This window comes from Nelumbo nucifera, chromosome 3 (assembly GCF_055504915.1).
Source record: "Nelumbo nucifera cultivar China Antique chromosome 3, China Antique-T2T, whole genome shotgun sequence".
NCBI classification, from domain to species: domain Eukaryota; kingdom Viridiplantae; phylum Streptophyta; class Magnoliopsida; order Proteales; family Nelumbonaceae; genus Nelumbo; species Nelumbo nucifera.
In genome coordinates this window covers 25,993,602-26,005,617 of record NC_142651.1, presented here as the reverse complement: position 1 = coordinate 26,005,617, position 12,016 = coordinate 25,993,602, and positions in this window count along the sequence as shown.

The window sequence follows — 12,016 nt, the reverse complement described above, 5'->3', positions numbered from 1 at the left end:
AGAGAGCAGTGGCGGTTGCCTGCCCCAGCAGAGGTGATGACACCCGAACTGGCAGAAGTGCAGAGGTAATGATACCCGACCTGACAGGAGCTTGGGAGTGAGTGCGCGAAGTGGTTATAAAAGGCTCTCTTCCCCCCCCAAGAAGGAGGTATGTGATAACTTTGCGCCATCTGGTTTTTTATCTTGCCTTTGAGAAGATACTAACTTGAGCTTCGAAGCACCCTCACCGGGTTCCTCCTCGGAGACTACTTGCTTTCTTCCCCGTTTCAGGCACCTTTTGCTCCAGTCAGAGGCAAGATCGTTGACAACTAGGACCGACCGGATTGCGCTCCATCAATTGGCGCCGTCTGTGGGAAGCGCTTCTAAAAGCCTCCCTCTAAAAACTTTCATAACACCTTTTTTCCAAGAAACCTCAACACCCATGGCTTCTTCCAGCAATGCCGGACGTAGCACGGAGATGAACGCCACCGGGGAACAACTTCAAGTCCCCGTGGTGTGCATCAGACAGTTCACCATCCCCCTTTCGGTGGATGGGATCCCCAGCCTGAATGCGCCACGAACAGTGGTGCCCGTGAATCTTCCCGCCATGAACGTCCCCCTTCCTCTCCCTGTCGAGACAACCTTGACCGAACCAACTGCTGTCTCCCTGGCGACTAGCCAAAACCAGTTTGATGACTTGATGTAGTGCATGCGGGCAATGCAAGCCCAAATGCAACAGTTCCAGCAGCATCAGCTCCAGCAGCACCAAGTACTGCACCACATCTCTCAGTATCACTATCAATAGCAGTTCCCCCAACTGCCTCTGAACCAACCACAACTTCCACCTCGGCACCCCGCTCCGAAACCGGTTAAGCCCTCCCCTCAGGGTGGACGCCTTCACCGAGGAGAAGCCTCCCAACTTCAGAACCCCTCCAAGAGCCAGGCCTCATCCCCGGGCTGGAGGGAAAGAAAAATCACCCCCGCCTCGCAGCTCGCCGGCGGGTCGGGAACCTCGCCCGCCAAGTCAGCACCTCGGCACTCCAAGTCTGAGCTCCCGCCCACAGAGAACCGATTCAGCGTCCTAGCGGCGGACTACCAACAGTCCGAGCCCATCGAGCTCGGCAACACCGTGGCCAACAGCGCCAGTACCAGGCCCACTCAGCAACGAAGACACCGGCGAAGTCGCCGGACTACCACCCGCGTCTTGCCCGGACTCCGAGGTAAAGAAGAGACAAGCTCGGACGAGGTAAAAGCTGCCCCTATTCTCTCAGTCCCTTCCCCCCTCTCATCAAAACTCCTTGCAGTCCCCATGCCCAGAGATTTCAAACTCACCCCTTTGGACAAGTATGATGGGTCCTTCGACCCCAACGACCACGTCGATGCCTTCCAGTCCCAAATGCACCTGGCAAGGGCCAGTGAATCATGCATGTGCGTGGCCTTCACTACAACCTTCAGGGGGGTGGCCCGCACCTGGTACAGGAACCTGGCCCCTGGGTCAATAAGAAGCTAGACCCAGTTCGTGCAGGTCTTCACCGCGCACTTCGTTACCAGCAAGCGGTGCCCTAGAACCGAGGAGAGCATCTTCGGAGTAGTCTAGAGAGAAGGAGAGTCCATCCGGAGCTACATCAAGCGGTTCAATGATGTGTGCTTGTAGATACCGCGATTGGACCCCGCGGTGCAGCTTGCGGCAGCCAAGAGAGGAGTGACACACAAAGAGTTCAAGTGGCACTTGGTAGTTAGCCAGCCCGCGACTGTAGCTGAATTCCTCAAGCTTGCGGATAAATTCATGAGAACAGAGGAGGAGATCAACCAAAGGACCGAAAGCGGGATCGAGAAAAGGAAGAGGGAAGGCGAGCCCTCCAACCCAAATGACAGGAGGAGGAAAGATCCAGCTCGGGAGACGAAGCCGAGTCAGCCGTTCCGAGCTCCCTTGGCAGCTCGGACGGACTACACACCCTTAAACGCGAAGCGGGCTGAGATCTTGATGACGATCAAAGACGCCCCGTACGTAAAATGGCCACCTCGCCTAAAAGGGAACCCCAACGAGAGGAACAAAAACTTGTACTGCAGTTTCCATAGAGACCACAGTCATAGTATCGAACATTGTAATAATCTCCGGGACGAGATAGAGGGACTCATCCGTCGCGGGTACTTGAGAAATTTTGTACAGCATGATAATAATAATAATAAGACAGGTCGGCAAGGGGAGCACGGTAAGGATGCCCCCGAGTCCAGCAGCAGGCCGGCCGAACCGTCGCAAAGACAGCCTCCGGAAGAGAGGCCAGTTCGGGGAACCATCCACGTGATAGTGGGAGGTTCGGTAGTAGCGGGTTGTACTTCGGCAGCGGCCTGGGCGTCAGTTCGCGAAGCTGCCCGAGAAGAACAGAACCCTCCGAAGAGGCCGAAGACAGAGAAACCGATTTTCTTCACAGAAGACGATGCGCAAGGGGTCCACTACCCCCACGATGATGCGCTTGTCATCAAACTAAGGATCAACGACTTCGAAGTCAGGCGCGTGCTTGTTGATTTAGGCAGCTCGGCGGACATTCTCTTCAAGTCGGCGTTTGACCAGCTTCAGTTGCAGAGAAGCGAGCTGAAGCCCGCAAACACTCCTCTGGTGGGCTTCAGCGGAGAGGAAGTCAGGCCCCTCGGGAAAATAACAGTACCAATGGAAGTCGGCACATGGCCCTGTGCGGTCAGACTCAACCACGATTTCCTGGTGGTCGCGACCCTCCCCATACAATGCCATAATATGGCGGCCAATCACTCATGTCCTACGGGCAGTGGTCTCCACCTACTACTTGACAATGAAGTTTCCTACAGACTTCGGTGTGGGGGTAGCGCGGGGTGACCAACTTGAGTTCCGCATGTGCTGTGTTGCCGCCCTAAAGGGGAAAACCAAGGTGGCCGACGACCTCGAACTGGAGTGGCCTACGGAGCAAGGCGAAGAACGAGCTTCGCCCACAGAAGAAACGGTCGCAATCCCAACTTCAGTTGTGGACCCGGCTCGGACACTACAGATCGGTGCTTTCGTCCAGGAACCTCTACGAACCGAATTGGTGAGTTTCTTACTTCAAAATTTAGATATTTTTGCATGGTCCGCGGCCGATATGCCCGGTATCGACCCCAACCTTATAACTCACAAACTTAATACTGATCCTGTTGTCAGACCCATTAGACAGAAGAAACACAACTTAGCCCTAGAATGCTGGAGGGCGGTCGACGAGGAGGTCGAAAAGCTCATCGCAGCAAACTTCATAAGGGAAGTTCATTACCCGAGCTGGGTAGCCAACCCAGTGTTGGTAAAAAAGGCAAACGGCAAGTGGCGCATGTGCGTCGACTACACCGACCTAAACCGAGCTTGCCCGAAAGATTGCTTCCCACTCCTCAGAATTGACCGCCTAGTGGACGCGACCTCGGGACATGAGTTGCCAAGCTTCTTGGACGCCTATTCGGGCTACAACCAAATCAGGATGGACCAGTCCGATGAGGAAAAAACCACCTTCATAACCGAGTTCGGCCTGTACTACTACAAGGTCATGCCCTTCGGACTGAAGAATGTTGGGGCGACCTTCCAAAGACTCGTGAATAAGCTGTTTTAGCCCTTAATTGGCACGAAGATAGAATGTTATGTAGACGACATGGTCGTCAAGACACAATTTTCGCATGAATTAATACAAGACTTAGATTCTGTCTTCTAAATTCTGTGTCAATTTAGCATGAAACTAAACCCAAACAAGTGTGTCTTCGGAGTCACATCGGGTAAGTTCCTAGGGTATATCATCAACCGACGCGGTATTGAGGCCAACCTGTACAAGATAAAGGCCATCCTAGATATGAGACCACCCCGAAAGGTAAAAGAGGTTCAGAGGCTAATGGCCGCATAGCAGCTCTGAGCTGCTTCATGTTCAAGTCGGCAGACCGCTGCCAGCCTTTCTTTAAAGCAATTAAAGGCAAAGGGTTCGAATGGACCCGAGACTGCCAACTCGCGTTCGACGAGCTAAAGAACTACCTCACTAGTGTGCCGGTCTTAACCAGGCCCGAGGAGGGCGAGGTCTTGGAACTGTACCTCTCGGCAAGCGACGAGGTGGTCAGTTCGGTGCTAATAAAAGTAGATCGGGTCCAATGACCCATCTATTATGTTAGTAAAATTTTGCAGGGAGCAGACACGAGATACCCGCAGATAGAAAAGCTGGCATACGCATTGATAATTGCTGCTCGGAAACTCTGCCTATATTTCCAGGCTCACACTGTCATCGTCTTTGACTGACAAACCTCTGAGGCAAGTCTTACTCAAGCCCGAGGTTTCCGGTCGGCTGACGAAGTGGGCCATCGAGCTCAGCGAGTACGACCTCCAGTATAAGCCACGAACTGCTATTAAGGCCCAAGCCTTGGCAGATTTCATCGTCGAGTGCACGTTCAGCCTCGAAGTCCCTAGGCCGGTTGAGCCTAAGATCCCCAGTTTGGGTGAGCCTAGAGCTCACAGGCCAATAGAGTCCGAACCCCGTGAAGTAGCAGCCAGGGTGGCATCTCTCCTAGTTAGGCCAAACGCGAACTGGGATGAGGAGCCCTGGATCCTTAACGTAGATGGCTCCTCGAACCAACAGGGCAGTGGGGCTGGAATAGTCCTGCGCGGCCCGGGTGGCACAAAATTGGAATACGCGCTACGCTTTGAGTTCGCGGCATCCAACAACGAGGCGGAGTACGAGGCATTGATAGCCGGGTTGGCCCTAGCGCAAAAGGTAAGAGCGAAACACATTGTTATCTGCAGCGATCCCCAGTTTGTGGTCAACCAGGTTACGGGCGAATACGAAGCACGCGAGCTAACTATGATCGCCTACTTAGCAAAGGTAAAGGAGGCTCTGCTCAACTTCCAGTCACACTTCATCAAGCAAATCCTGAGGTCAGAGAACACCGAGGCCGACGCCCTGTCCCGGTTAGCTAGCATCAGTCACAACGCCATGAGAACCGTGTACATAGAGGACTTACCTCGGCCTAGCATTCTCGGCGGGGCAGAGGAGGTCGCTCCCGTCCTTGAAGCAGAGCCGAGCTGGATTGACCCACTCGCGAGCTTCTTGCTAGATGGGACCCTCCCTACGGACCGCAATGCAGCCAGAAGGGTACAGCGCCAGGCGGCCAAATATGTCATAATAGACGAACGGCTGTACTGACGGTCCTACACGCTCCCCTACCTGCGTTGCTTGCGACCTGTCGAAGCCGAGCTCGTACTCCGCGACACTCATGAAGGTCTGTGCGGCGGACACTTGGGAGGTAGGGCCCTCGCCCAGAAGGCACTTCGACAAGGGTACTACTGTTCAACGATGAAGGCAGAGGCCATCGAGCTCGTCAGAAAATGCGACAAGTGTTAGAAGCATGCCAATATCAACCATCAGCCTGCCGCCGACCTCAAGTACCTCACCAGTCCATGGCCCTTTGCGCAATGGGGCATCGACCTCCTGGGGCCATTCTCGCCAGCAACAGGTGGGAGGAAGTTCCTAGTGGTGGCGGTAGATTACTTCACAAAGTGGGTAGAAGCTGAACCTCTCGCAACAGTCACAGCTCGAAACGTACAGAACTTTTGGAAGAACACAGTATGTCGCTTCGGGTTACCTCGGGTACTGATCTCCGACAATGGCAAGCAGTTCGAGGACATCAAGTTTCAAGAATGGTGCCAAGATATGGGGATTTGGCAGAACTTCACATCGGTCGCGCACCCGCAGGCAAATGGTCAAACAGAAGTGATGAACAGAGCTATCCTCCGCGGTCTGAAAGCGCGACTAGACCGAGCTAAAGGGTTGTGGGCAGACGAGCTACCAAGTGTTCTATGGGCTCATCGAACTACGGAAAAAACCGCCACGGGAGAGAACCCCTTTAACCTCACCTACGGCACAAGCGGTAATCCCGGCGGAGATCGAAGTACCTACACTGCGACTAGAAGCATACGACGATTAGAAAAACGGAGACGAGCTACGTACCAACCTCGACCTATTGGACGAGGTAAGAGACCTCGCGTACATCCAAACCGCAGATTACCAGCAAAGAGTAGCTCGGTACTACAATGCTAGAGTAAAAAAACAGAACTTCCGCGTCGGCGATCTGGTTCTCCGTAAGATCATGGCACCCGAGCCTGGCATGGGCAAACTTGGACCGAATTGGGAAGGGCCCTACCGAGTAAAGAGGGCGCTCGGGGGAGCATACGAGCTCGAAACATTAGAGGGCAAACAAGTACCCCAAGCATGAAACGCCGTTAACTTAAGACGATACTACCTATAAATTACCAAGCGAAGTGGACTAGGAGTCGCTATCAGAGCACGAGGGTTAGAATGACGAGCTAACAAGGACCTCGGCACCATAAGACTTGGTCACCTTTTCGGCATGGGCACGCAAAAGCAAAATGATAACACCAAGCTGACACGCAAAGGCAAAATGATAACGAGCTAACAAGGACCTCGGCATCTCATCATTAGAGGCATATGGTCAGTTCGGCAATATAGTCAGTTCGGGAAAAAGAGGGTGACAACAACTTAGTCAAAAGAACGTTTCATTACAAAATACTCTGTTTACATTCCAAAAAAAAAAAAAATTTCATTCCAGCAGTTCGACAAATCTCAGTCCTCACCCTCGGAAGGCACGTCGACGATACCCGAGGGTCCTGCCTCATCCTCAAAATCCGGTTCACCATCAGCCGCGTCGGCCATCTCCTGAGTAATGCGCGAAGTAGTTATGGCGCTGATGTCGAGCTCGGGGTACGTATTCTTGATCATTCACCGGCTCAATTTAAAACCCCTTTTGTACGAGCCCACCATCAGGTCGTCAAAGCGCGGTGAGGCGATATAGTCTTCAACGGCCTTCTTCTTGTCATCCTCGATGCCCTGAGAAAAGATCTTTGTCCTCTCCCTAATATCCCCTTGAAGTTATTCAACTTGATGCTGCAAGTCCAGCCTCAGGTCTGCCATGTGCTTCACCACCACTCCCATGGCCTCGGTGTCTCTCTAAGACCTTGCCAGCCTGGCCTGTGCAGTGCGAGAAGTCGCTTCGGCAGCTTGTGCCCGCCTCGAGCTCCTTTCCGCTTGGGCCGCTAAGGCATGGATGGAGTTCACCTACCAAAAGGAAAAATAACGGGAATGTTCAAAGAACAATAGCAAGAAAGGTAATGACAAGGAGCCCGACAAGAAGTCGCTGACTTACCACCATGGCATAAGAGGCAGCACGCCCGGCTACATGGTTCAAAGGAAGCTCGGTCCACGCCGCGACCTCCTCAGGGTAAACGGCCTCCCTACTTTTTTGAAGAGAGTGGTTCGGCGACAGCACGCTCCCGAACTCGCCTTGGCCTCCCGAGCCTGAAGGCCTAGCTCGCGTATAAGCAGTCTTAGTGTAAGGAGGAGCCCCCGTATAAGCAGCCTCGGCGTAAGGGGTCCCTGTCGCTTCTTGTACTTGAGGGGCCATCTCGGGCTCCCTGGGCGGATCCACTGGCGGGTAGCCCGGTACCTCGGGCTCTGCATCTCGGGGCAGTTCGGCACGAGTCCGTTTGGCAACTCGCTTCCTCTTCTTCATGGCATGAAACATGTTCCCATCACGAGTCTTTTCTGCGTCCATCACACCTGCAAAAAGAGCTCGGCATCAGGAAAATGAAAGAACGGAAAGCAAAACAAAAGGCAAGCCTCTGAGCAAGGAACCTACCCGAACTCAGGCCAGCCTGGATGGGCTTGGCCTCCGTCAGATAATGGTGGCATTTTAGCCCAAGCCGAGCCCATTCCCGGAGGCCCTTCGCCTTCTCCCTATCTAGCGTAACACCGGCATCGGGGGCAGCTATCCCCCACCCGGTTTGGAACGGCCACCCCATTGCACTTCGCACCCCGAAGTAGTCCCGTTTCCACGCCAGGACCTTGTTGGGAAGATCGTGTAAAAGCTTGAAACCCGGGCGAGGAGACAGGTAGTACGCCCGGGAAGGGGACCCGCTTGCTTCTTAAGCATTAGAATGGAGGAAAAGATCTCCAGGTCTAAAGACAAAATCTGTTCGCAGAAGAGGGAGATAGTCCCAACCAAATTACGGATAGAATTCGGGTGGAGCTGGCCGACGGTAACGCCAAAGTGGTTCATAACCTCGACGATGAGTGGGTGGAAAGGTAGGCGCAACCCATCAACGAGCTGCTCGCGGAATATCACGATCTCGTCAGGGCCGTGTTCCCAAAGTCGCCCGAGGGTATAAAGTATGTATACTCCCTAGGCAGGTTGAACTGGGTGATAAGGGAGTAAAGCCCCTCAGGCATCATGGTTTAGGGCCCAAACTTGTCCAATGTCCGACCTCGACGGGAGGAGGACGCCAAACTACCAGAGGCGACTCGGCCTACGGGTTCGAACTCTTCCTCGAGCTCCTCCTCGAGCTCTACCTCGGGTTCACTAAGGCTGTCGAGGGTTGCAGCTCGGTTCGTAGAACCTGCATCTGACCCCCTCGAAGATTTGTCTGAGCTGTCCGAGCTAGACATTGGAAGGAAAAGAATACCAGGAAGAAAGCACTGACTCACTCGGAAAAGGCAAACGGACTACGGAAGGTTGACGCGAGCTAAAAACTTGGACGCGAGCTAAAAAACTTGGATGCGAGCTCAAGAAGCAAACGCAGGAGAATGGCAATGGAAAGCGACTAGGGGTCCCCCACTATTTATACCCATAGTGACCGAAAACCGACGGTTTTGATTGAAGCAAATCCAACGGCTCACGATCAAGCTGACCGCACGCCTCCTAAGACCGAGACGTGACTGGCCGCACATCTTTTGAAATTGAAGCAATGCCGGCGCACGTCTCCCTGCATTGAAGGCAGCAGCAACGCGTTTTTTCAAATTTGAAATAACGCCCGCTGTCACGTCTCCCAGCCGCGCGCTTTTTAAATTTTGAAATAACGCGCGCTATAACGTCTCCCAGCATTTAATGACGGATTGGCGCATTTCCTGACTTTTTGGCGCTCGAGAAACCCGGAAATCTCCTGACGAATGCACACTTCGCGCTATTAGTCAAACGGTTCGAAGTACAGGTCAAATCCACCCGCCACCTCGTGAACTCCCCATGCCAGGGCAAGCCCCTTAGCGCGAGGAGTGGGGGGCAATTGATGAAGGAAGATTTGGCCCGACCTCTTGACCACCCAACATGTGGAAAAAGCAACAGCCTGGAACGGTAGTACGCTCAAGGCGCGAACTCCAAGAGGAGGAACCAGCGGTCCGAGCTCCCCAAAAGGAGCCCGAACTCTCCCTTTGACCCCGAGCCTTACGAGGAGCGCAAAGGGCAACAACCCGAACTGGCCCACCCCAGGGCAGTTCAGGCCACACCTCTATCCGAACTCAAGACTTCACCTCGCACACCGCTCCAGCACTTCGTCTCCAGGCCACTGAACTGAATAACCGTATCTGACACCAAAGGAGTCCGTATCCTGAGGCGGCGCACTTGACTGACTTAGGATCTGACGCTTGACAGCCGCATTTCAACGGCCACCTGCCACCGCCACCTCCAGTCACAGAGACGGCTCCGACAAAGAGAGCAGTGGCGGTTGCCTGCCCCAGCAGAGGTGATGACACCCGAACTGGCAGAAGTGCAGAGGTAATGATACCCGACCTGACAGGAGCTTGGGAGTGAGTGCGCGAAGTGGTTATAAAAGGCTCTCTTCCCCCCCAAGAAGGAGGTATGTGATAACTTTGCGCCATCTGGTTTTTTATCTTGTCTTTGAGAAGATACTAACTTGAGCTTCGGAACACTCTCACCGGGTTCCTCCCCGGAGACTACTTGCTTTCTTCCCCGTTTCAGGCACCTTTTGCTCCAGTCAGAGGCAAGATCGTTGACAGATAGGACCGACCGGATTGCGCTCCATCATGTGCCAAACTATCCAGGTTATCAAAGTCCTCTTGATAATCCTTTGACTGTTTAAGGATCTTGGTACTTGTACCAAGAAAATCATATCTCAAATTCCTAACATACTTAAGAATATACCATTTTGACATAGATTCCAAGGACTATTCATGTAGTTAAGATATGAATGACAAAAATGCCCATTTATTAATAAGAAATGTGAATAGTACAAGAATGCCCTTTTACAGTGTCATAGAACTGGGTTTAGTGCATATGACTAACAAATTGAACACATATTATGGAGTAATTGTTAGTGCTAAGAAACATGTATCCTTTTCTGGGCCAAGGTTCAACTCTGTCACCACCATTGCTTTGTGATAAAGCAACTTATTGATTTAGAGGAAAACTTGTACAAGCAGTCAGGAAGGGATCCTTTGCATTCGTTTAAGAGGAAAACTTGTGTTGGTGGATGTTATTGCAATTACAAGAATTTTTTTGCTACTTAATTGCTTATTAATCAAACTAGATCCTAGGATTGTGATTGGTCCACAAATCTTCTGGAAAATATTTTGAGGTATCTGATGCAAAATCTGGAATGGATTGAACAGCGTTGAACGTCCATTCAAACTTTGTTTGTCTTGAAGAAGGAAGCACTCCTACTGTTAGAGGTAGAGCTGTAGCAACAGTTATCAATCATTTTTAATAAATTCTTTCTATAATCATGTCCAATGCTTGGTTAAAATTGAGTGTCCAATTTCTTCTGTTTATTATGTTACTTATTGGTTTTATTATCTTTTGGCTATTCCTATGGTGAGAAATTCTTGTGATAATGTTTCATTCCCATATACCTCTTGTTTACCATGCTAAAGCAAGTCAAATTGGTCTGTGATCCTCAATTTCTTTCCACTGCTCTAAATCCTCAGGAGAGACAAAGAGGAAATTTGAGAGCGTCTATACAGGGGGGACAATGGACACCCCTGACTCTGGCAAAGTTTTTCAGTACTGGCATTGTTGTGGCTCTGAGGATCCCTTTGATCCTGGATGCACTGCTGCTCCTCACTCTTCCTATGATGATTGATACAACTGACAATGGACAACAATAATATCAGAGATTCATTTCCCATAACCAATGCAGGGATTATTTGTTGTTTGTGATCATGTTTCATGCCACCGTTTCAGGGATTCACATAAATGAGTTGATATATGTATAGTTGTTTTGTTCCATTTCATGTAAAGAACATTATCTGATTGCAGATGTTCTTGCAGGAAATTTCGGCATATGTTTTGTAATTTCTTTTTGGGAAATTGTCTAAAATTCACCATGAGTTTTCAGCATTTCTCTTAAACTCACCACAGCTTTTCAAAATGTCTAAAACTCACCATGTCACTAAGGTGGCATTTGATTGCACTTTTTAGAGGTTTGAATCTGAAAATGCTATTTTTCAGACCTCACCCCTTGTTTGGTTGTACCTCTTAACCTGAGTCTGAAATTGATTTTCAGATCTGAAAACCATAGACCTTGGTGTCTCTTAACGCGCTCAGACGCATTTCAGAGCCGGCCCAATGTCCAAAATATCCTTACAATTTTTCGTAAATGACTCGAGTTACCCCTAATACCACCAAACCCAGAAAACCTAATCATTTGACCTGTCTTTCTCTCTGGCTCTCTCTCTCCGCCCTGTCTTCCTGCCACCGCTGCTACAAGTTGCAGCGGTGTCTCTCTCTCTCTCTCTCTCTCTCTCTCTCTCTCTCTTCGCCCTGTCTTTCCACCATTGTATATTGTCGATTGCTCCTCCTCGCTCTGTAAAACTCTACCCTCTTGCTCCTTCTGCCACCTATCCCACCTTTGACGTGAAGCGGAGGACCGGCGCAACATCACCACTGATTTCGCCAGATAATCTAGGCTTCTATGAAGCTCAGAAGCAAGCTACCCCCCTTCTCACCGGAGTTTAGTCAGGTCATTCCCTTCTCCCGTTTGGGCAGATCACTGGTTCATCTTCTGTGAATGCAGATGGCTTCATTGGTGGGATCGAGAGGGCTTCATTTGTGGGTTTGCATGGCTTTTGCTGAGAGGGCTTTCGCAGTGTTCATCATCTTATGTTTTTTCTTTCTCTGCCTTGTCTCCGCCCTGTCTTCTGGCCACTGCAACTATCTCTCTCTTCCCCTCCCCTGTCTTCCCCTCACCGCCACTGCCGCTGCAACA